Source organism: Anser anser, assembly GCF_964211835.1.
Source record: "Anser anser genome assembly, chromosome: 3".
In the NCBI taxonomy this organism is placed as follows: Eukaryota; Metazoa; Chordata; class Aves; order Anseriformes; family Anatidae; genus Anser; species Anser anser.
This window is the reverse complement of record NC_139722.1, coordinates 58,044,164-58,070,448: the sequence shown is the minus strand read 5'-3', so window position 1 is coordinate 58,070,448 and position 26,285 is coordinate 58,044,164. Positions and strand designations below refer to the sequence as shown.

Below are 26,285 nucleotides of genomic sequence, written 5' to 3'. Positions count from 1 at the left end.
CCCCCCGGCGCTCCCGCCCGCCGCCGAGCAGCCCCCGGGCCGCCCGCGGGAGCCGCTCCGCTGCGGGGCCCCGGGGGAGCGGCCCCGGGGCGGGGCGGGGCGGGAGGAGGCGAGCCCGAGGCGCCCCGCACGGCGGAGGGAGGCTCCCCGAGCCCGGCCGGGCCCCCGCGGGGCGGCTGCGCCCGAGCATCCTCCGGCGGCGGGGGCGGGCGGGGGGCGGCACTTTGCCCGCGGGGGGGGACCCGCGCCGTGCGGCGCCCCGACGTCCCCACAGCTCGAAATGGGGCTGGGGAGGCGGGTCGGGGTCTCCCGTCCCGTGCCGAGCCGTGCCGAGCCGAGCCGTGCCCCGGGGGTGCCCTCCCCGCCGCCGCCGGGACCCCCAGCGCAGCCCCGGCAGCAGGGGCACGGCTCAGCCGCACCTAGGCGAGGCACGGCCGGCTGTCTGACAGAAGGGTATCGCGTTTCCTTTCTGCGGCAAGGGTTTCTGTTTTGGGGGAAGGGGGACTTTGGGAAGGGGGAAACTGGCCGCTTGGCCGGACCCATGCTCGCTTCGCCGCTTGTCTCAGCGGCTATCGGGGGAAGAGAGGGGGGAAAGCCGGATAAAACGGCGCTGATGGCATCAGGAGCCTGGGCGGTGTGAGGAGCAGCCGCTCGATTTGTAACTGTTTTCCTCGGCCTCTCTCCCCCCTGCCCCTCTCGGAGCTGTTAAATATCTGCACCATAAAATGTGGGGGATTTAAAGGTCTGTGGGAGGCTCCCTTTGAAAAGGACTCTGGGGAAAGTCTTTCTAATCCAGGATACTTGAGCCGGATGGGGTGGGATTGCCAGAGAGGCATAAAATAAAAGTAATTCGGCAGACAAGCTGAGGGGCTACGCTGACACGAAGAAAGCCCGTTCGCCTCGCTGTCGGGTTTTGTTTTGCTGGAGACTGAGACTTCTCGTGTGCTGGTGCGTGTGTGGAAATGTCGGAGCGAGCCAGGCGAGTGGCATAAATAAACAGGGCTGCAGGGAAAGGACGGGACACGCGTGTGAGCCAACCTGCAGCCAGCCAGACGGCTCGCTCGAGCAGCGTTAGCACCAGCGGGCAGAGAAAGCATGTCAAAAAATAAACGCTCGGCGAGAAACATAAGGAAAACATTAAACAAGCAGGGAGTGCACTCCCTCCCCTCGCCCTGACAAAGCGCGGCTGAGAAACTCCGCTTGCTGCGCCCCCGGCCCTGCCCGCCCGCGTGTCCCCACCACGCATGGGGTGCAGGAAGGGGAGAGGGCAGGGGGGACAAAAATCCCTGCCTTGACCCGAGCTGGGGTCTGCAACGAGGCAGAGCGAGAGGATGCCAGAGGGCCGGGCTGCCCCCCGCGAAGCTCTCCATTAGGGGAAGGAAAGCAAAAAGCAAAAATAAAAAAAAAGCCAGCGGCAATAACAAACCAAACCCATAAACAGTTACTGCAGCCCTGCGATAAAAGGCGAAGATTTGTATTGCTGAAATGTGTGGAAGGAGCTCGTTCCAGAGCGGAGCTGTGCCTTGGTGTTGTGCTGCCCATGCCGGCAGTGAGCGATGTTGGCCAAGTCAAGGCCGCCAGCAGCACAGCCCACAGGGGCCTTGAGGTTCCTGGGGTCAGAGCTGGCTAATGGGGTGTTTCCGTGCCCATCTCGGGGCTTTGTCTGGATGGCAGAGGTGGGGAGCTGGGGGAGCTGGTGGCCCAGGGCGGCTCCGGGAAGCCAAGGGTTTTGGAGCCCTCTGTTTTACTGAACTGCGTGCAACCGGAGACCCTAACATCAACTAGGAGATGTTTCTGAAATACTTTTTTTAAAAATAAGTATCTGTTAATCGAAGTGCGTGGTTCTTTTACTATTGCAGTAACTACCCAGTGGTTTCTCTGTGCAACTCTCTGTAGCTGGAAAATGGTATATTTAGTTTTTAGAATAGCTAATAACTTGGGGGAAAAAAAGAGGTGAGCTCAAGTTGCTCGATTATGTCCCAAAATAAGACTTTAAGATAATAATATTCAATTAATAGCTGTTATAGTGCTTGCTTAAAATGGCACTCTGGTCATAAAAACTAGCCATGTGAACAGGACAGCTGAATGCTAACCCTTTGTCATTCTTCTCCAGACTGGAAATAGTTTGTGTAAGTGAACAAAAGGGTTGTTAATTTGCCTTTTCAACTCAGGAAGCATGGTAAAGAAGTAAAGGCCTTGGATTAGTTCTGATACATAATTTGGAAATGGAACAGTGTCATACATGAGATCCTTATTTTTCAGGTGCTGTTCCTGGTGCAGATCGCACAGATACGACTTCCAGCACTGAGCATCCCCACAGATGCGGGTCAGTAATGCCTGCCCAAGTGAGAAGGGCTGGAGGACTGGAGCCCTCATCCTGCGTGAAGGTTGCACAATCCAACGCATTCACTGTTTGTTAATTGCTAACAATATTCTTGGCACTACCCAGGACCCCAAATCATTACAGCCTTTGCCCCAGATTTTTATTTATTTATTTTTTTTATTTTCCCATACAAACTAAGAGGCAGGCATGGAGTGGGGAAGACATGCAGGGAGGCACACATACAGAAGAAATAACCCAAATCACATATACACGTGTGTGTGTGTGTGTGTGTGTGTGTGTTTGTATTACTACTCTTTTCCACATTTCCAGATCTGACAGTTGTTACATTTCTCTGTTATGTTTCCTAACATAACCCATTTGTTCTTTAGTCAAATTCAATTTAGGAGGTTAATCTTCTGCAACATCATGAGCATTCTCAAAAGCTGTTAATATCACAAACAGAGGATTATAATTGTGTAGTCTAAATAAACCAAAAGAAAGAAACGATGTGAAATTACTCACAGTAGGTTAAAAATACAAGAATGTGTTGGGGGTTTTGTTTTATTGTTTTGTGTTTGTTTTCCAAATAAAGTTGTTCCTAAGGATCCAGTCCCAATATTTTTAATAACACCTTTATGCTTTAAATATTTAAAAGACATAATGGCAGAACGTTAATAAAATGTGCAATAGGGAACAATCCTACATTGGCAAAGAATAGACTAGATGACCTAATTGATTTTTCCCATCTCTGACTTGTGCAATTCTGTAATTGTAATGAAATCTCAACGTAATCAAAGCCTGCAGGATTGGGCCCTAAATTAGCATGTCAGTCTGGGCCAAGTCCAAAGCTTGTTGCTGTCAGCTTGACCCTTCATCAGTCCAAGAGGGGTTTGGATCTGGTCCTCTGGATGACACTGAAAGGGAGCTGAAATGTTGTTTTATTGTACAAAAGGAAAAAAAAAAAAGTATTTTGGGAAAAACACATGGGCAAATTCTGCAGTACAAATCTTCCAGATGCAATTCAGTTAGGAAAGTCCAACAGGAAGGCCTCAAAATGAAACTGAGAACTTTTTTTTGGCACAGAGAAAGCTTTAGCAGTTAACATGAGGATGATCAAAACCACGCTAAGTCATTGTTTCCCTCTATTCATCTATCAGTTTGTCATCTCTTGGTCTTGCAATCAGATTGTAAAGCTTTTGGGATGGAGACCAACCTCTTGTTCTGTCTTTGCAGAAGCTATGCCTACAGCAGCTCTGACCTGCCAGTAAAAATTTCAGCATTGCCATGGGATTCTCCATGTAGTTCGGGTGTAAATACTCAGCCTAGAACAGAGATGATTAACATAAACACTTTCATGATATATGATACATTAAAAAAATATATATGCTTTTGGTCTAGAATAACTAACCACTCAGAAGGCAACACCAGAATAACTGCACAGGTCTAAATTCATGCATCAATTTACACGTGTACTTTTCCTGTGGTGACAGCCCATGAGGTGAAGTAAAGCTGTGACTGGGTAAAACTGGAGGATATGAGTAACGAGCAGCAAAGGTTTCACAGGACTCTGACACATTCTTTTGTTCAGGCATTGGGTTCTCTGTGACTCCAGTAGTTGGGAGGACGACTCACAGCACCTTAGAAGCCTAGTTGCTTTCTCACTTTGGCTGTGGTTCCAGTGAGTTTCTTTGGTAGGAATGTCCCCCTAGGTAGATCCCACACTTGCCCAAGTGACTCGCTCATTCCCACTTCCTGGGCTGTGCTGGCCCAAGCATTAGCAGTAGCACACTGGATTAGGGAAATATCTGGCTGAAAAAAAGTGAAATCCCACAAAAATAAATAAATAAATAAAAATAGAAACGGTTTTGTTCCAGCACATTTGGTTCCCTGATCTAGTTCAGCATGACAAGCCAGGAATAAAAAGCCTGATGTGTAAAACAGACAGTAAGGGCAGGAAGTGTCTCAAAGGGGTCTATGAAGCAATCACACTACTGAAGATGAATTCATAGATGCAGTGTCCTTCAGAAAAGCAGGGAGTAGAAAAGAAGCCTGTCTTCTCATGTGTGTGCTCACCCCCTAGCAGGAGTGATATGCATATAGTCCTGTGTGCATGCAGACGAACAGACAGGCCTGAAGAAGGATGATGGTGCTCGGTGCGGAGCTCCTGTGCTCCAATTTCAACTCTTCTCAGCCACCACATCCACTCGCCAGGAAGTTCTGAGGCAGTTTAGCTCAAGCTGATCTGAAGGCTCCTCTTCTGAGCTTCTGAGGTTGCTCATGCCCAGGCCCAGCACCCTTCCACCTCCCTCAGTCCCAGGCATGGACAATTCCTCTGCTGAGTTCCCTCACAAGGAACAAGCTTAGAAACACAGCAATAAAATTACTCTGCCTACAAAACACCATCTCATTTTCTTTTAAAACACAGAGTATTCCCCTGGGAGGAAGGGCATATAGGCTCTATGGCTGCAGGGTTTTCAAATCCAAGATTTATAAGACCAGAGGGAGAACACATGAACAACTGCAACTCCATCCTTGTACTTCAAACAGGATGAGCAGATCCCAAACTCTTTTCATTGCCTGCTATCATGCTATTGACATGTCCTGACTCATTATCCTGGGCTGTTCTGTGTGCCATTAATGGTACGTATGACCTGGAATCAATTGCATTAGACGAGAAGGTGGGACTATTTTCATTTCAGACTATATTTTACACCATGGTGTCACTGGATCAAGTACAGTCAGGTACTGAATCTACAGGAAGTCTGTATGGAAAGGCAGCAGTGTTACAATCCTTGCCTTCTGTGAGCAGCCACTGTCATGACATGAGGCACGGAGCGTGCAAACATGGGTTGCCCTGCCCTGGGGAACCCCTTCCGTATGGTACCAGGAGGGGCAGCAGGTCTAGCTGGGGTACTGGGTCTCTTGTTAATAAATATAGAGAAACAGCAGCAGAATCCCTCTTAAACAAGCATGCCAGGGTTGGCAGGTCTGACAGCTGTCATCACAGCTTCCCTACACCTTCTACCTCTTCAGCAGCACCACCACTCAAGCCTACCTCTGGCCTCTTTCCACAGTCACAGAGACAACACTCTCAAATGTTGTGCATGAAACATGACCTTTATGCACCTGATGCTTCCTCAGTTTCCTCATCATACTTTACAGGGAACTCTTTATCTCACTTACTGACTTCATATGCCAGGCACCACTGGTGGATGTGCTGCCTGCTGTGTTGCAGAGCACTGCATTGCAGTCAGGTTGTCCTTCACTAAATATTGGTAAATGTGTCACTGATAATTATTCTACATGATATTTCAGTAACATATGACTGTATTAGGCCGATAATGCTGAACAATCAAGAACTTCTGTACTCAAATGCTCTTGTTGCATATTTCAAGGCGTAATCTGAAGGTCCAGAAAGACTGCAGAATGGTAGTCTTGAAGAAGGATGTTCTCTGCTAACCTCTGATGTACCAGACACATGGTCCTCTGTTGAGGAAAATTTCTCAGCATGGGCTGATGTCTGCGCCTGTGCCTGGAGAGCAAGAAGCAGATGTCTATGTTGCAGTGGCATAATCTGAACTGAAATAAACACGTGTACCTGTCATGAAGAGACCTGCTTTCCTCAGTCAGAGCCTCACCACTTTGCATACCTTCAAGCATATTTCTGACTGCTGTTCATGACTGGAAAGAACTTCTCTGTATTTCAGTTCAGGACTTTATTCTTTTTCATATGGTGCTGATGGCTGCCAGTGGAACAGCAATGATTTAGTGATGTGGAGCTTCTGCTAAGCTATCAATATTTACTGCATTGAACAAGCTACAAACAGACATCAGACAGTTACAGCTTGAAAGCCAACATTTAATGAAACATACAGGCACCGTCTACCTAGTAGTAACAATTTTAATCTTTTAGGTGTATGAATTTGCAAGTGACATTAAAAACTCAACAGTTAGATGCTTAATGCCCTGAAAAAAAGAGCAGGAATAGGCACACCCCTCCAAATTGCAATGAAAACCAACATTTACCATGAACTGAGAGAGCCAGCAGAAGCTGGCTATATGGAAAAATTTAGCCCAGCTGGGGTTTTCTGCTTTGTTGGATATCCATCCATGCCTGATCCAGCCAGCCTCCCCATCAGGGCAGAAAGACATATCCTTTCTTTCAACAAATTGAGTCTGCTTTCTCCTTCCTTCCTGAGTCCACTGACAGGAGATTGTCCCTGGTGTCCCTGACCCTTGGCCAGGGGGTGGAAGCATGCTCCACGTACACCTTCAGCACGAGCGGGACTGGGGTGAAGCCACAGCCCGCACCCCCAGCTCCTGGTTATGGGACTTCAGCTGGGGTCACTCCGCCTGCTGCAGCAGTGCCACTGCATGGCAAAGGAAACCAGATTCACGGTGTCAGACCATTAGAAGGAGACAGTTTTAAGGCACATGAAGGGAAGTCTTAATTTGTCTCTCTCTCTAAGATTGCTTGCACATTTCACATTAAATGGAAACAGTCCTTATGAGCAGAAAACTGGTATCTCCTGGCTGCATGTCCTAACCACTAAGCAAAAGCATTCTCACTACCATTTCTTTTTTTCTGTCCCTGTATTATGAAGAAGTTATTGCGCACAGCTTGTTGAGAGGGGTCCAACCGGTGGCTGGGTCTAGCTCTGCAGAGCATTTATGCTCTGCCCTGCTTGGCCTTAGCCCTCAAGCTGCTCGCCCAGGAGTCCTGCCTGGGTTAGCTCTGGGTCTCTGCAGGGCTGAACACCGAGGAGCATTCACCCCAAATGAGGAAGGATGTTGTGGATTTAATTGGGTGCTTCTAGGCTAAGCTGCTGCTGAGGATGATTCTTAGATCACAGCTTTCCACACAGCCTTCAAAGTCCCTGTTTGGATCCAGCTCCTCGTACCAACCCGCTTTATGTCCTTGCAGAGTGGCACACAGTAATAGTGTTCAGGACATAGCAGAGAAGAGTTTCACTGCTCCTTTCATGGTAATACCCCACCGACCTGCCTTCTAAAAGTGAAATAAAATCTCCAACTGCTTAGTCTGCAGGTTACTTATCTTTAATAATTAACTATTTGAGAGTGTTATAGTACCCACAGATTCATAACAAGGCATCTGGAGCTGAGTTTTATACCAGGACTTAAAAAATCTTTGTTAAGAAGTTGTGTCTTCCCGGACAAATATTTATTATACCGTATGGAGCTCAGAGTGTTTTTTATCTACAACAGTAGCTTCTACAAGCATTACTGCCAGGCTATTTAACGAAAGCCAGGCTGTTTAACCATGGGGTACGGATACAAAGAGCACATGTATATGTATTTCAGGAACTCGAAAGCTAATTTTGTAATATGGAGTCAAGCAGGGCATATGGTAGATAACAGTCCCCTTTCACATTCTAACACAGGATTGAGATTTCTTAACAAAGGCAATAGAGTTGCAAAACAGCATGACTTTGTTGCAGTTAGTAATTAATGAGGTGCTAAAAGTGCCTAAACAGAGGATCCCAGACAGAGAATGCATGACTCAAGAGGATAAGAAGCCCCCATCCTTTCAAACAACAGTGTCATTTAAATAAACAAGCAGCAACTCTCTGGGTTTGGTGGGGTGGGAAGGGTGCATTAGCAGCCATCACAGAGCCCTTCGCTGCAGCAGCATACAGAGGAGCCAGCGCTCTCCTGCCCTGGGAACCCAGTTGTGCTTTCCTTTTCCGGGTGGAGGCAGAGAGCCCTAAGGTGTGAAACATTTGTTTAATCCATTACTGGGGAGAGGGCAGATCACACGCTCATCGCTGCTGCTGCTTTTCCAGCGGGATGTTAGTCAATTCGATTCATAATCAAGCAACGGTGGTTGCCCTGAAGGCTGTTACCAGCTACATACTATGCAGGATGCAGTCTACCTGGCAGGCCCTCTTTTTTCCCTCGTAAAATACATCATTTCTGTGTTCTCAGATGAGGTATAAACCCTTGGTTTATGCTTTTTGATTTTTTTCCTTTTTGTATTTTAACAAGCGTGGGAGATTTTGTGCCATTCTGCACAGCAGTTCAGGATTATTATTTTTTTAAACAAAATCAATTCCAGTTCGAGTATTATATGAAAATAACTAAGGTTTATAAAGTGTTTGTCTCATAATGTTTACTTTCTTTCCAACCAAACATTTATAAATAGATTGAGAGAAATGTGGCAAAGCACCAAAGCCATCCACTAAAATATTTCATAAGAAACTATAATGTGAAAGGGGAATAAAGGAGCACTTTTGGAAGTGATGTTTGTTAGTGAATTCTTTTTCGTGTAGGGGGATATGATGAAATATGTCATGTTGACCCTTTGGAGTCTATGGCATACTGATCCAAATTTATTCCTGGAGGGACTGCAGTGCAGTACAAGAGTTGTAGTCAGATCGAATTTATCTACACATTTCTACAGCTTTTTTTTTTTTTTCTTTTGATATAAGAAAACTAGTTACTGAGAGTTCATCACATGCTGAGAAGTGATGGAGTTAGTGAGAAATCCAGTTTCTGTATTTTCAAATCCAGGCATCTACAGCACACTTAAGTTTACTTTATTTTTTTTTTTCCTCCAGGTAGATATCTTTCCATATCTTTCCATCCTAGTGCCTGGCAAAGAGAGAACAATCATGCATGTCATGCATGTCCTTCATTCTCTCTTCCTTGTTACATATGAAACTTATGGAACATATTTGATGCCCTGTTGTTTTTCATTAGGCACATAGATATAAACTCTTTGGAAGAGTGGATGTTGTTTCCAGTGTGCTCTTTCTTGAAAACTTAGCGGCTTTTTTTCTGTGCTACCTTTTCTTCTGTTAATTATCTGACTACTACTTAATCCTTTGCAACTCCCCCAGAGTGAGCAGTAGTGGGATCAGTAGTGGGTACAGACCATGGCCGAACTCTGGTGGTTCTTGTGTTGTGCCCAAGAGGACTGAGGGAGTTCAACTGAAACGGTTGTGAAGACCTCAGTAGCTACAATGATAACATTATTTTTGAGCTAGATGACTGATCTTCCTTTTAGAAAAGTACACACATGGGATCTGCAGATGTTGCAGTACTGTATTGAGCTTGTTTGAATTTCCAATGCAGGAGATTTTTGACCCCAAGGGTCAAAGTGAACGATAGCTTTGTCCCACACCAGGTCCCCTATAGACGTGGGTCCACTGTGGTCTGACTCATCAGGACAGACCAAAGGAAAGCAATCCTATTGCTGTTAGTTGATAAAAACAGGAGAGATTTGATTCTCTTTCCTGAAAATGTAGACATGAGCTACTATGGCTACTTCAACTTTTATTAAAAATGAAGATCTTCCTTTGTTTTCCGGTCTCAGTGACATACTCTGGTGTGAGCCCTGCAGGGCCTGGCTTTGGCTGGCACCAGGAGAGGACTACATCTCTACGGGACTGCCGTGGGGGAGTTTCTGCAACAAAAAAAGAAATCTCCTGTATCAAGCTTTTCCTTAGAAATACTCTAGAGGGAGTCAAATCTAAAAGTTTATTTATCTTTAAAGTATTTCAACTGCAGTTCCCCCTTTTAAAACATTCTGTTTGCTTCCTGTTTATTTATTTTAGGCCTGTCTATTAATGCTGCATTTTTGTTTGAATGTGTTTGTACATTTTCAGATCAGATACGTGCTAATAGTACTTAAGAGGCATTATTTGGAGTGATGTGTCACTGTCACAGCAATAAATAGCCTTTGAAACCAGCAAATACCAGTTTTAGCTTTGAAGCAAACAGAGTCCTAGGAAACAAAAGCAAAAGAGAAAGTAAAAGAGTTTCACATACCAAAGAAATGGAGGTATGGCTTGTATTTAAGATCGTTTTCTACAGTGTTTTGTTGGCTTCAGTATCTGGTGACACACTAAGTCTCTTACATGAATAACTTGCGTTAGAAATGTAACTTTGAATTGGATGTAACATCCCATCAGCTATATGCTACTATCCTGGATGAAGGCTGTGGATGTACCCTACTTTTAAAAAGTGAGTTCACTTTTAACATTGATTTATTATTTGAATATCCTATCTACTATCCTTGCTCTGCAGTGGTTATTGGACAGTTTTTAAGAATTAAACATATACAGAGATGGAGGGGAGGGAGGACTGTGCTACTTCAAAAATTATTCGGAGGGACAGTCTCTCCTGGGGCAGAGCTACCTCTCTTTAACCTCACTTTGCATACATATCCAGCATAGCAGCAGACTGGAAACTTTTCTGCTTTTATTTAGCTTCCACTGGTTACAGCTGCTAAATGTCTCCTGGCTTTCTGACAACAGCAGAAAACAAGCATTTGTCAGACAACCTATGAAATCAATTTTTTTTTCCTCAAAAGAGAGAGAGAGCAATGCTCATGAGGTTCCCTTCCAGAGATTCGTCCACAATCATTGAAGGAATTACACCCACTGCCTCGCAGAAAAGACTATCTGGTATCTGGCAGCCCAGAAACTCCACAAATTCCCTGAGATCTAAACACCAAGCAGAGATAATGAGTGGGAGGCCAGAGCTAGCAGTTGAATTTCAACCTGGTTTCACTCATCAATGAACACATCCTGGTGCAACTCTGCAAGCGGAGCCCTGTTTGTGCTGAGCCTTGTGCTTTGAGGGGATCTGTGTTTTTTTTGATGGGGGAAATGGGAAGGATGTAGGAGGAGTAGTCACCTGTGGGTGGAATTGATCTGACCACGTATCTGCATATGAACTTGTCACCTGGGCAGCTTTCATAGTAAGAGAAAACACAGGGGATTTCTACAAGTGATTTGTTTGTCTAAAGAGCTAGACGTCTAAAAGAGCTGAGTTGAATTGTGCCCTAAAATATGTAGGTGTCTGAAGTTAGTTGAAATAATTTCCCTTCTGCACTGCTGTGTACAAAAGAAAGTGCAGAGGGGAGTTCAGGCAACTGGTAGAGCATGGGAAATTCCATTTTAGCTAACTGATATTTCTCATTTCCCAAATTATCCTTATTGGCTTTGTTTCACAGAGGCCTGAGGCAATTTGAAGAAGCCCCTAGAAAGCACTGCTCCCCTTCCTTCCTATGCCTGTGCCTCTGGCGGTGATGAGGGTGCATGTCTGTAGTGTGGGAAGACCGTGCTCATGTTTCTCTTTGTCTTTACATTTGCTGTTGAGCCTGTAGGGAGAAACTGAATGCGACATCTCTGACCTAGCAGTGTTCATCCATGTTGATGCAGGCTTTTGCAGCCCATCCTTTGCATCTTGCCATCATTGTTCTTACCAGGCTTTGAGCTCCATAGAAGCTCTGTGGCTCCCAGCCAGCTCAGGCAGCTCTGGCTGTCTCTCTGACTGGCCCCAGGGATGGGTAGCCAGATCTCCACACAACATCTGAACATCTCTGTCACTGAAGGCTGGAAGATCTCTCTTCCTTTGTGACAGTCTCCATGTCTCCAGGTGGTTTGGGAAAGGGCAAGTCATTGATCAGAAATCACTGGCTATGGCAGGGGTGAGCCACATCGGTATTCTCGTTTCAAGCCAGGTGGGACAGGGGTTTGATTTCTAGATCGCCATACCCTCAGAAGGTGCCCTGGTCTAACCTAACCTAACCCATCCCAAGGCAATCCAGTGGTTTCTGTGGAAATTCTCCAATATTTCCTGAGAGCATCAATAAAAAAAAAAAAAAGTTATCTCCATGAGAAACTTCAACTTCAATGCATCCCCTTTTCTTACAAAGCTGCCAGGTTGAAAAAAAAATCTGTTTAAATTCCTCAGCAATATTTTTCCTTTAGCTCTTTCTAACCATAACAATGAGCTTCCCTGAGGAACACCATGGGCCGTAGGACTAGGTATAGCTGTGTTTTTCAAAGAAGTCAGCTGGATGAAGAGGAAGCTGGGGTTAATATGAAACATTGCCCTACACCTTACATTGGCTCAAAGAACATATTTTCTTTTTCTTTTTCTTTCTTTCTTTCTTTCTTTCTTTCTTTCTTTCTTTCTTTCTTTCTTTCTTTCTTTCTTTCTTTCTTTCTTTCTTTCTTTCTTCTTTCTTTCTTTCTTTCTTTCTTTCTTTCTTTCTTTCTTTCTTTCTTTTTCTCTTTTCTTTTCTTTTCTTTTCTTTTCTTTTCTTTTCTTTTCTTTTCTTTTCTTTTCTTTTCTTTTCTTTTCTTTTCTTTTCTTTTCTTTTCTTTTCTTTTCTTTTCTTTTCTTTTCTTTTCTTTTCTTTTCTTTTCTTTTCTTTTCTTTTCTTTTCTTTTCTTTTCTTTTCTCTCTCTCTCTCTCTCTCTCCTCCTTATTTTTTCTTTTTGTTATTACATGAGATGGATCAGTTTTTCCAAAGTTCATGAAGAGGAAGTGCATCTCTTGGTGTCATTGTTTATGTACACTGATTGACTGCCCTCTCTCACAGTCAAAACCCAGCATCAGTAAAACATTATAAAAGTATGTTTTACTTAAGTTAAAGAAAAGGCAGCATAGCTGTTGTCTTTGCTGCATCTACCCCTTTATAATGAAATAGAACATTTCACATTCTTTTGCTTCAAAACACTTTATAAGCATTTGTTCATTTGTCTCTACAGTAACTTTGAGAAATACCATTATTGTTATCATCAAGTCCATGAAGAAAGCTGAAACAGAGAGGACCTGTCCACAGTTATCCTTACAAGCCGCCCACCAGCAAAACTTGCATTGCTGTACTGATGCTGGGAGATTTGGTGTGGACAAGTCGGCAGCAGCCACAGTCTCTCCTGGGCCACAATTAGACAATATTACTGTTCAATTAGCAGGGGTCATTCACAGCACTGCTGCAGTTGTTCCTACCTGCTGGTGGAACTGCAGCAGTGGCAATGTTCTTTGGATCAAAATCAGTACAGACACAGCAAAACAGACTTGTCCACACGCAGGCCTATTAGCTATTGCAACATAATTCTTGTGTAAATAATCCCATTAAGTTCAGCTGGAATTATAAACTCTTAACTCAGGATGCTCTGCAAGTCATAGCTAGGTTGTGGAGAGGTGAAAACAGTAGTGCCAGTAATTCAGCTCAAACTGCTTTTTTTTTTTTTTTTTCTTCTTTTCTTCTTCTTCTTTCCCAAGCCAATTGTTGATCTTGAAAGCAGATGCCTCCAACTTGTTTCCTCCTGGAGGAGTGTGTGGCAAACATTTTTACAGGGCAGTGGAGCCTGCCTCCCACAGTACCTCGGAGGGAGAAAAAGGCAGAAGATGTGACAAAAGTCGAGGATGGTTCTTGAAGGACACTGAATAGCACTAACACCACAAGGTGCTAGCTAACCATAGAAATGCATTGCTGTCATCAGAAGCACTGTGGCCCAGATTTGTACTCTTGGGTGATCCAGCCTGCAAAATCTTTCCAGTTGTCTGCCTCAGGACAAAAATGTCCACTTATATGTAAAACCATTTAGGGATAGCTAATTAACTTTAAATTTATAACCAGTCTTCATACAGATTATTTTGCAATAATCATCAGTCCCCAGCATTTTGGCTTCACCTAATTTAGCTAAATAGGTGAAGACAAACCTATCCAATTCCCTATATAAATATTTTTATTTAATTTCTTTAAACTAGCTCATTTTAATTCACTTAACAGCTCTTCCTGACAAGTAAAAAGGCATTTGAAAAGAGACACGACTACCTCATCATTCAGGATTTATGCTACCTATTAAACCCATGGAGAATACTGCACTGAGGGAGATTATGTTGCATCTGTCCTGCTGGGGTTTCTTGTTCCTGTCTCTGCAGTGCCTCTTGTACATTATTGCCAAAGACAGACACTGAAATATTTGCACATTCAGGGTGGTTATGCCTCTGCTGCATCAGGAGTCCTGGCTCAGCTAAACCACTTACATTCAGCATCCTAAGAAGAGTCTGCTTCATGCCCAAGCTTAAAGAGAAAAATTCTCATTTTTTGTCCTCACTTTTCTGACTAATCACTGAAAACACTGAAGAGCTCTGCTTCTGTCCTTTGCAAAACCTTACTTAAGCACCACGAACTGTAGCAACCAGTGCCTCTGTCAAAGGGAGAAACACATGGGCAGAGAACTAAACAGCTCAATTTTTAAAAGAGGACTGGGGGGTAGGAAGTAGGGGGTGGGGAGAAAGAAAGCATATGCAAACTGAGCTCTAAAGCAAACTCTGTTCTTACTTGCCTTATGGACTTTTCACAGTGTACTTTGTTAGAACTGGGTCTTGAATGAATAGAAGACGGGCAATAGATGTGACTCTGCAATCTCACATGCAGTTAGTCAGCATTAACATCTGCGCAGTTATTTGTCACTGGTGTGCAGCTCATGTGGGCAGCAGGGTAAACACACCATATATAAATAGGCACACAAGCAAACAGCACACTAAAGATTTATAGCTCAGGGGTGATTTCAAGAGAATAGAGCTTTACTGCCTCCAGTGCCTGCTGGGATCCAGAAGTGAAGAAACTGGTTTATTGAGTGTGAATCCCAAGCTAGGAGGCCTGCTGGGCCTGGGCTGGTGCTGTGAGAACCAGCCTGGAAAGCCTCATGCTGTCCCAAACTGCAAGAGGATGTAGTACCACGTGGACGTGGTCACTCAAATGCAGATGCTCAGCTGAGGTGTAATGGCCCTTGTCTACTCTTGTCACCCACGTACCCTGTGGCTCATTTCAGGATGGTGGGTATGGCCCCGCAGGGTCTGGGCTGGCTCTGCATCCCATGGGTGTGCACGTCCTCACCAACCCCACTTTCCTCTGCTGCCTGAGCATCACCCGGGGCCTGGTGTCGCTGCCCTCCACGGCCCTGCCTCCCTGCTCCCGACCACACGGGGTTACCCAGGTCTGTTGGAAAGATGGAACCTCTGTCTGGGTTTTCTCGTGCCAAAAAAAGGCTGCAGAAAGGCTTTGGTAGAGGTCAGCCCTACTATGAAAAGAGGTATCCGCCTGGAAATGAAAAGTGCCACCCTAAAATGAAAATCGCAGAAAAGATGAGAAAACAAGAGCAAGAGCAACACGGCTGCTTCGCTGTGCTCAGGACTGTCTAGGTGGCAGCAAGTGCTGCGGGTTAATGGAGTCACCTCTCACCCCTGGAATCTAGTTTAAATCTTGCCTTAGGGTAATAAAGGGAAATTGCATCTGATGGTGTCAAATTAGTCCCTAGTGGACTTTTCTCCACATCACAAATTCACCACAAATTTCACACAATTTGTCATGATTGGCAGGATCTGCTCATAGAAGCTGAGGATGGAATAGCTGGGGTTTTGTAGGCCAGAAGTCAGGGGCTGTTTGCAGATGGCTTCAGCACTATCAGGCCGCCACTGTCAGAACAAAGCCCCGGGTTCATCCCTGCTCATCAAAGCAGGGGAAACAAACAGAGAAGCCATCATCTCATGACAGGGCTAAACTATTATTCACTTCTACAGCCAAGGAGGTTTGGCAGAGCAAGCTCTGACCTATTGATTTACACCAATGTCTCACTGAGTGGAGCTATTTGGGTTTTATAATAGTCTAAATGAGATCAAAAAATATAGCCACATACTTACTGGAGTTTAAAATATTCAGGTATTTTAAAATATAGTGGTCTTGGCATAAATAAACATGCAGATTCTGATGAAATTGGGCCATTTCATGTGGATCACAATGTGTGAAATACTAATTTGAGTGAGTACCCCTGCCTGAGGTGCCAGGTGTGTCTCTGCTTCATGCATTCATGCACAGCACACATCTATGTCTCACGTTTGCTCTGTAGATGCAGTATTTGAGGATAAATAAGAGCATTTTATGTGTATTAAAGGCAACGTGAAGTCAGGTCCTATCTCCTCTTGGCTCTGGTACATGTGCAAAAGCACTTTAGACAGATCCAGGTCTGCTAAGAAAAAAGATGGAGAAGTAACCCAAAGTCACTTTGCTCAGTGGTGTCATTTGATAAATAATGGATGTCATGAGAACAAGGCAGCATACAGTCATTCTGACGCTGACCCACTTGGGTCTTGGACTAATAACCCAGTCGATTTGTGCAGTCTGGTGTTACCATACACTGCCCTTGAAGCATCACAGCCCCTTTCCATGTCATTCCTTGATGTCCTTACTTCAGCTCAGAGGACTTGTCAGATGGCTGCTTTCCAGATTCATTGACTTTGCTCATATCCTGTTGAAAAATCTTCATAACAGTGCTGAACAGTATATAAACATGTGCTTAATGCTTTTGAAAATGAAACCTGAGTACTTTGCAAAGATTAGCTGAAATAGGTGGCAATAACACACGCATATTCTTTCAAACAACAGGCAGTAGCGCTGCGCCTATTTTTGATGAATAGTCTCTCTTGATGAAATACCCTTTAGAAACCTCGAGCTGCCTCATCCTCCCGGTCATTTTGGATGGTCCCCACCAATCTTTCTCTATGCTGATCAACCATGGGAGTGGTGACACATCCAGCCCTTGACCCATTCCATGTCCCAAATGAGGTACTGTTTTGGGGCCAGCTCGGGGAGCCCTTTCTTGCTGCCTTTTCTGCCTGTCCTTCCCAGCCTGGCACCTCCAGATAGAGTTTAGAAGTTCTGTCTGAAAAGTAAAATTCTTACATCCATTCCCACATGTTAGTACACTTAGCAGCTCCCTTTGAATGACTAATAGCAAAACCTTGCATATATTTAGCAGAGTCTGTTGTAATGCAGATACCCGTCTAGCTCTTTAATATAAGTGCTAACATTTAAACAAAATAAATCTATGTTCTGGTGGAAGTAAGCAATGACAATAAAGAGCAATTAGGTGGGCCAAACTTTAAAGGAAGTGAGCTTTTGTAGCTCTAAAGACCAACTACAAAGCTGAGTTAAGTGCACTAAGGTGAATAATAGGTGCTCAAATCCCCCCTCAGCACTGGGAAGGTGAGGAAGGGAGAACACTTGGAACTGAAGAAATATTTAAATTGTTTATAAGTTTTTTTTTTTTTTTTTAACTTTTTCTAACGTACTCTCTCATTTCCTGTTATTCTAAAAAAAATCCCCAGTTTGCATTGGTTCACATTAAGTCCACCATTTGTCCCTGGTTAAGAGTAAAGATGACTTGAAATTTGACTTCAGCTCACTTTCATGTTCCATATAAGTGAAAGAGTAATCTTTCTTAATTCTCAGTGCATGAATAAAGACACATAGATGAATACAGACATATCCACCCTTCCCACATATAACCTCTCCTCCATCCCAATCCATTCAAATAATACTTTCATCAAAAATAATGATAGAAAAAAAAAGGCTATGGGATATGATGTGCAAAGGGTTGCTGAGGACAAACAGAGACCACGTCATAGGCAAGATCTGACAGCAGAGGAAGGATACAGATCTATACTTACATTAGTCATGGTTTCTGTACAAATCTGTGTAGATTTTTTTTTTCCTTCAAGAAAATACATCCCTTAACTATTTTAATCTAAAACAGCACTCTGTTAGCTAGTAAAAACAGTGAGGTCTCATCTTTTTGCTGGCTACTCACTAACAGCATAAATTAGACTTAGAAACTTCCTTCTGCTGTGGACATCTGATGCATAAATAACACCATATGTTCAGCAGCAGTTTAAATAAAATATCGTTCTTACCTTGACAACGACAGTCTAATTTAGGAGCTATGTCTGTAATCAAAATGCAAACACTGAAGTGTTCTGCTTAATCTTTGTAAAAAAATGTATTACTTCTGTGCTGCCCTGAAACCATAGAAAGTATTGCATTATATGCAAGCGGAAACCCCCATCATCTTCTAGCTTTGTGTGGCCAACATATACCAATCAGAAAATCTAAATGTCATCAGGAATGACCAACAGGGTAAAAAACTTGTTCCTAAGAGCATATGGACCCCCCTGGCCTCAGGAAATATTTGAATAGTGCATACACATTTCGTCAAGATTTTTGAAATCCCAGGGGGAGAGGAAGGAATAAAAACACAATGGAGTAATTTAAAATGGCAGGTATTGCACTTTTCTTTTTCAGCACTGGAAATCAGATGCCTAATATTAATAGAAGCCATTATTTTTATTACTCTTATTAAAGAGGCTAACACCTGCCATCTCCCAGATTTCTGAGAGTGATTTAATTCTTCCTTCCCCTCTGCAGTGGTGATTATATTACACAGGATGGGGGGTAAATGGCATCAGTTTAAACACTGACATCGACTTTACCTTTCTAGGAAGGCTGTACCTGAAGCAGTCCATTCTGAGCACAGGGAAAAGCAAACCCTCACAGCTGGAGCAAAAGTGGCCAGCAGCAGCCCATGGACCCAGGAAGACCAGAAGGCCTGCAGATATGTCCTTTGGGGAGGAGGCTGCCCTGCTGCTCCCTGTCCTGAGGACAAGCCGCCCTGTTGCTGCCTGGCTGCTGGAGGTGGCGGAGACACATCCCAGCGCTGCACCACGGGGATCTGCTTCCCCTTTGCTCTCCCGCCACCCCGCAGCTTCACTGGGGGCAAAGCACTTTTTGCGGGGTTATTTGGATGGCAAAGGATGAGTTCCTTTTCTTATTCAGGGTTGAGCAGAGTATTTTAATTGTTTTTGTTGTTGTGGTTAATTCATTTCCATAAATAAAAATGGAAAACAACTTACAATTGATGACAGCTAGTTGAATTCCTCCTCTTCCTGAGTACATTTCACTGTCTGCTCCAGTCACTTTGCCTGCCCGTCCGTCCCACATTCTCAGGGCCCAGATGCAGAATAATTCATTTTACTAATTCTTGTTTCATATTAGTCCTTTACCAGCCTCAGAGGTTGTTTACTCTCCTCTTAGTAATCTGAACTGGACTTCTCCAAATTCCTGCAATAACATTTTTAAACACTTCAGCCAGAAAATTACAGCATCCTTCTTTTCAAGGCTAGATATCATCATCATCATCTCTCTCTCTCTCTCTCTCTCGCTCTCTCAATTTATATAGACAGACTTAATATACATAGATAACCTTCTGACTGTATGTGAAGGTGAGTTGGGAAGTCCGATATAAGGCCTGATACCAGGCAGGTTTTGCAGTTGCTGCTGTTGCTGTAGTCTCTTGGCACAGGCAGGTAGCCACATAGGATGTTGGTGAGAAATATTCTACCAAACCTCAACCGCAGGATTTTCAAAGGCATTGCACATATTTTTCAGGCTACTGCATGGAGCATTCCCTTGAGAGCACAGCGGGCTTGGATTTACTGCTGCTGGCTCAGGGTGTGTTGCACTCATGTAGTTGGAGTTTTCCCTATAAATCACATGCAAGTTACCTACTTTTGCCTTTGTAGCAAAGGAATGAGAAGCCTGCCCATGGTGATGGATGGCTTAATATTAGATGCTTTCTAGTAGTGTGTAGCTGAAACATTGTGAAATTGGAACATTTTACAGAGGTGAGTTTACTATGCTGGTATTCAATGCCACAACACACTGCCACTGCTTCCAAATTTCTCAGAGGTTTTCACAGCTCGTTTGTCCTCAGGTGCAAGCACAGGTGAGTCATGCTGATGGTGATAGGGTCCACTTGAAGACTGCTTCTTCACCTGGGCTTGTTGTGTGACCAAACAGTCACTGTTGCAAACACAGTGAATAAATGACATTGGTGCCTCTCGTAGGTGGCTGTGTGCCTATTTGAGAAGGTCTGGCCAGCACATGCTGGAGGAAGGAAGAAAGGGCGAAGAAGAAATACGAGAGAGATATTAACAGGCACAAATCTTCGCTGTGTGCATCAGACTCCAGGTTCAGAGACAGAAGTCTAACTTCAGCCCTTCCGTGGAGGCGTAAGGTTAACCCTCCCTAGTATTTAGCGGATTCATAAGTAGTAAAAGGAATTAGAAATGTGGACTGGTAATTACCGTTCATAAATTTCACAGTTAACACAAGTCTGTGTGAGGAGATATGGTGCCAGATGTCTGGGCTGGCAATGGATGAGGTTGTTGCAGGAACAGAAGCGGCGTCACCACATCGGTATGGCACAGGACCCAGGCAAACGAGCTGCGCTGGGAGAGGCTGCTCAGTGCTGTACTGCGCTGCCATGGTTGTCTTCTTTCTGACACCATCGCTCATCTCTTTGGATGGTGCCATGTAGGAATGCGAGTGTGTTCTCAGACAATGTAGGGGCATAAGGTCTTGCTGGAAGTGGCCATTCTCAGTGCAGAACTGTAGAGGAAGCAACCTTCATTTCTGCTAGTGCAAAATCAGGGTGACTTCAAACAACTGCTCTAGGGTGCAGAAGGATTTGTTTCCTTTCTCTTCTTATATTCCCTTTCATTTTGCAAACCCCAAATCTCTACTTAGTAAGCTTTTGCTTTTCAGCACTGCTTCACCACATAGAGCAGGGATGCCCAGCAAGAGTCTTGCAGGCAGAATCAGGCCTGTATGTTTGATCCCATCTCCCAGAATAGCGAAGACTAGGCCAACACAGCATGTACCAAAGCAATCCCTTTCTTTTTCTCAGGGAAGATATGTGCCTGGAGAGGAAGCATATGCTGCCCGGCTGTCTTTTTTCTCTCAACCTCTTTCTCTCATATGCTAAAGGAATTGCGCTGCATGCTGCACACCCCTGTACTAGTACTGAAGGAGACTGAGGAGGGGGGATGAAATATCAGGAAACTGCTGAATAGGAAGGTAGATATAGCAGATATTTGAACCATGTACTTCTGACCTCAGCAGCCTTTATCTATGGATGGTTTACACAGACTATTAATTAGCTATGCCATAGGTACGGAAAGACTAGAGCAGACCTAATGCATCACTAATTTCAGTCTAGAAGGATTTATTAAAACAGGCTCACTCAGTCAGGGTTTTTACATTAGCTAGGGAAATCCCAGCTTCATGGTCATTCTGTGACACCCCTTGTGAAAAAACAAACAAACAAACAAACAAACAAAAAACAACCAACCAACCAAAAAACAAATAAACAAACAAACAAAAAAACCAGACACCAATTAGTTATATAAATAGTTTCTTGTATATTGGTAGTTCTCCCATAGTTAAAACCCACTGCCCGGATGTTGGATTCTCAACAGAACAGTAACAATCCTCAAGAGCAGAGAAGTGATTTTAAAGGTAGGAAGGAGACTCCAGAGATACAGAGCTATTTGTACCAAAGAAGGCTTCTTCCTTGCTCAGAAGTCTGGTCCTAAATCTTCCAAGGCTTTAGATTGTTTCTTTTGCACATTCCCTGAAAGCACTTTGGATGAGGATGGTTTGCACTCTTTGCACAGTTGTAGCTTGCATAAATTGTTGTGCTTTATGAGAGTGCAATAGGACTGGTCCATATGCACATGATTTTAGGAACTGGGTGGCAAGAACATCCAGCGCACGTGCACTGTTCTATACAGGTGATAGGGTACTCTGGTGATGACAGCACTAGATTTTCTTTCTGTTGGCTTAAAATTTATTTCACATATGGTTTGCTTTCTTTTTTAACCAGATGATGATTTCATTGATTTGGTTGCTATCTTATGACCTCATATATCATTTTATATCACCAGGACTGCCTACAATGAAACAGCTCTCCCACATGATGAAGAGAGTACCATGTCAACTTGTATGCATACTGGTGATGGTGATATGTGCAGAAAAGAATAAAACAGCATGAGCAGGATAGCAAGTCTTCAAGTGACAAGAAGAGTTTCCAAAGGTCAGGCAACCATGTTTTGAAAGTGCCGTAGCTTATTCTGCTCAGTAGACTTTACTAGCATGACTCAAAATACAATTTTTGTTGAAGTTTCACGGTGGCAGATCCCTGGTCTCGATGCTATGCCTAAGAAAAACTAAAATCAGTTGAGATCAGACCTTTGCATTATAGTTCTGCAAAGCAAACTGACAACACTCTTTTCTGTATCTGAGAAATTTGAATTTAATTCATTGTGCAGTTTTCTGCAACTTCTGATTTTTGTGTGATTTTAAACCAGATCTTTTTAGGCTCCATAAAAGCAAGTGTATGAATTCCACTTGAGCCTTCACAACACAGAGCTCTCTGCCTAGTAAAATACCACTGACAATGATACTGTTACATCTGTTCACCCAAAAGGTGAGATTTACTTTTGTTTTTCAGGGACAGAGACATCAGTCTATAGATCTGGAACAGTGGGTTTGAAGCACCCCATGGTGATTTGCTCATCTCGCTAAGCTACACACCAGGAGAGCAGGTATGTCTTTTGCCTTCATGGCCAATTAGCATTAGTGTCTGCAGGAAAACTCGGATGACTGGAGCTAGCCCCCAGGGCATGATATCACCCTTTCAGCTGGCTAAGGTAATGCAAAGGGCTCTTTCCTTATTAACCTACTCCTGCTGAAACAGGCATACACCAGGGAGCGATCGTAAGGCAAAAGGAATTGATATTTTGGCAGGTTCCACACTTACTTCATAATAGCTCTGGAAATAGAACCTGCCCAAATAAGCATATGTAGGACTAAATTCTGCCTCTTATTTAGCACAGACATTGGTATTGAAGCTGATGAGAGCTGAGTGTGCTCCCAGAAGAAGAGGTCTTTGAAGAAGCTCCAGCGTCTCTTTTGCCTGGATGAAGCAAGCAAGGCTGACACAAGGAAGGGGTTTCACAAGACATGCTTTTTGCTAGAAAAGCCCAATTCAGCCCAATTCAGTGGAGTACCCAACTGGCTTTCAGATAACTGCAGCCAGGCCATTGCCGTGGGATAGGTGTGTGCCATGAGGCAGTGCTGAAGCCCTTTGCCCACCCACTGCTCTGGCTGGAGCAGGGTGGGAGGCTTCCACCAGCCGCCTGCAGCATGGGAGGTATTGCACAGAGCAGTGGATCCACAAAATCTGCCACTGGGAGGAATGAGCAGGCGGGACAGACAGGAGAGAAGCCTGCTGCTAAGGAGAAATCCTGGCCAGCACTTGTCCATCAGCAAAGTGTCTGTGCCCCCATCAGCCTCGGTATCCTGCCTCTTCTTCCCATTGTGCAGCAGTCAGTGCTGCTCAGGGAACGGCAGAGAGCTTTGGTTTCTTCATCCTTGCTCTGGCTTCAGATCCATGTTTTGCACTTTCCTATAGCTGGCAAGCAGCACATCTTTGCATTTCTGAAGCCATAAGAAAGGAGTTGATTCAGCAATAAGCACAGCCTGTGCTGATTGGGTTTTTCAGTGGCTGTGAGAAAAGGGGACTACTCATGCTATACTTCTAGGATAATTTGAATCTGGTATAAATCTGATCTGCTGCTGAAAGCGGTGGTCTCATCCTGTCCTGTGGGGTCACTCTTTCATTCCCACAGTCCTCCCTAGTGCTGTCACTAGCATTTATGTGGCTCTGTGGCAAGCTGGATCAAAGAGGGCATCCCACTGCACACCCAGCTCTCACCCACTCCTTTAACCATGAAAGGCTCCATACTGACATGAGCAAGTGCTACCTCTTAAGGGCTCTGCCTGCCTCTGCTAGTAGTTTGCTTCCCAAAAAATGGCTCAGGAAAGTGAAGGAGGAAATTAAAGTAGCGGGAAGCAACTTGTTGCTTCTTTCCAGCAGTCATGGCATTTGTGTCAGACTTGTTTCTAGACTTTCCCCAAATGCCAAAATGGGATAGACAGATCAAACCAAACTTAGAATAACTCAAAACACTTGTGAATTCACAACACCTCTGAGTGCAGGCCATGAAAGTTGCACCTGCTTAGTCCACGCTGTATTATTTTGTTTCATCTTGTACTTCAATGTTCCCTGCTATTTGAGGAAACTATACTTAAAGTGCCAAGAAACCTGATTGAAAATATGTTCAATAAACTCCCCAGGGCAGTTTGTGAAAAAGACAGTGTAGTTCAAGTAGCATCACACATGTTTAAAATTGCAACAGACACTTTGAAACCATGTGTTGTGTAATGATCAGGGTGCTAAATCGTGTCAGAGCTGAGGGATCTGGTTTCTCTGAAAAGTGCTAATGTTTTTTGATGCTGAGTAGAAGCTGTGTTTAAAAGAAATGATCAGAAAGCACAAGTCAGTTTATGAGAGCATTAGTGCTTCAGATGTGGTTTATCTACTTAGCAGCAAACACTGCCTGCAGCAAACATATTTTGGACATACGAAACACATCATCCTATCTGCACACAAACCTCACATAAAGATTTGCCTTGGTAGTAAAAGTAACCAGTGATTAAATTGCTGTAACAGTAAAGTTGGTAAAAACTGATGTGTCAGAGACAGCACATTATTTAATGGTAGGTACCTTTCTGTTGAAAATGAGGGCTCAATGCCGCCTCTTGGCCAAATCTGAAACACATTAGTAATTTCAGTGATTTGAACCTCATCCAAGACTTTCTCAGAACTGTTCCTAATAATGTCTGCACTGTCTTGTACTTGGAGTTGCCCCAGTATGTCCCTGCAAATCTGTTGCACCTGACATTCTTGGTGTCTGTAAGCCAGATCAGTGTTTTGGTCTGCTGACTTACTAAGAACCTGTCCATACTATTATGGGCTACCAATTGCTTAACATTTCCCCAAGAAGAAAGCTACTAAAACTCATCTAGGACAAGAAAGACAAGAAGAGCTGAAGCAGCCAAAAGCAGTTTGAGAGCAGAGGGAAGCAAGAAGCTTTCAGTCAAGGTAACCCCATACTGTTATTCTTTGACATCTATATGGGTAAGAAAGAAGATCAGACCAGCAGGCACATCAGAGAAGAGCAAGGCACACAGCAATCCAGAAACCATTGTCTTTACCCTTACTGTGGCACCATTAAGTGGTCCGGCTTTTGCTTACTACTGACAAATCACTTATTCAAGTGTAAAATATTCTCCGGGTTAAAGTCATATTTTTCACTTAAAATATTAGTTAAGGGTAAAACCTCCATTTTCTTCGTTTCACTTTTGGTCCGTAGCAGATGTGATTCCAGAGGGACTCTAAGTAGGGGAACCACATTTTCAGATATGTAAAGAGTGGTTCAGTGTCAAATGGAGCACAGGCTGGCCTTAGTGATAGAAATCCAGCAGTTCTTGTGGGTGAAAGTGCAGGGTGCAAAAATATAGGTATATTGATTATTATTATTATTATTATTATTATTATTATTATTATTATTATTTAATTTTAATTTTAATTTTAATTTTTTTGACTTGCCTGAATTTTCTGAGGAAATTTTGTTTGGAAGCTCAGTGTGTAACTTCAGTCTTCTGGATGACCTGAAATCATTTAAGCCACAAGCACCTGCAAAGTGTACAGATCCCACAGCATCTTGCAGTAATCAGGGCTCTTGTAACCTCACTTAGCATCCTGTTCCTGTTAGTCCAATTTCAATCCCTACCTGCATGGTGGTGCAGGGCAATTTCCTTTGAAGCAGAAATGTCATAACAGACTTTTGGACAACTAACTTCTAGCATTTTCTTGTAATTTGTGTTTCCTCAGTCTTCTCTACCACCAAAGCTCAGGAGAGGTCCACAAAAAAGGCAGTATGTTCCTGCCAGGGTCCTACTCCTTAGCTAAAGTCAGCTCTTCCAGAGACCTCTTAGCCTCAAAATATGTTAGCACTGTAGGCTAGTAAGAGATTCCTTCTCTCTTGCTTCACAAAGTCCAGCTCAATGAACTAAATGGAACCCCTCATGTTTGATTCGTTTGAGGATTTCAGGAGTTTTACAACAGTACCACAATTTATAATTTCAGGAGTCTTCAACAGTACCTCTACCACAGCAGTAGCTCACCTGAAAAATATTTTTCATTACAATCCCTGCAATTGTCAACATTATATTTTTTTGTGAAAAACAAACATTTATCCATTAAAAGGGCAGTTTATAAAGAAATGTTTAATAGCAGCCCATTTCTAGCTTGATATATTTTTTTTCTGATTTGTGTGTCCTTATCTGGGTTGGAGAATGTCCCTCAAGCAATTCCTCAAATGTTGTGCCAGAAAGCATGGCTATATAGTCCTGGTACTCTATTCCACTCTATTCCAATATTGACCATCAGCACAAGGAAATGCTGTAGTTATTAAAGCCTGCTGTATCCACTTGTAATCTAAGTGTGATCTTCTTAACAAGGCCAAGCTGCCTTCTTCAGATGCCAGGTTTCTCTACTGTATGCCTTGCCTTATGAAATCTGCTCGGGGCTACAGAATGAAAGCTGGGTTC

At 43.7% G+C, this 26,285-nt stretch overlaps 1 long non-coding RNA gene across 1 annotated transcript; it reads left to right on the top strand.

The window, feature by feature from the left end:
- Nucleotides 1–22: 22 nt before the first annotated feature.
- Nucleotides 23–25,217, top strand: LOC310896272. The gene is made up of 3 exons (XR_014581336.1): nt 23–10,309; nt 21,713–21,861; nt 22,279–25,217. It is a non-coding gene; the product is annotated as an uncharacterized lncRNA (long non-coding RNA).
- The last annotated feature ends 1,068 nt before the right edge of the window (nt 25,218–26,285 follow it).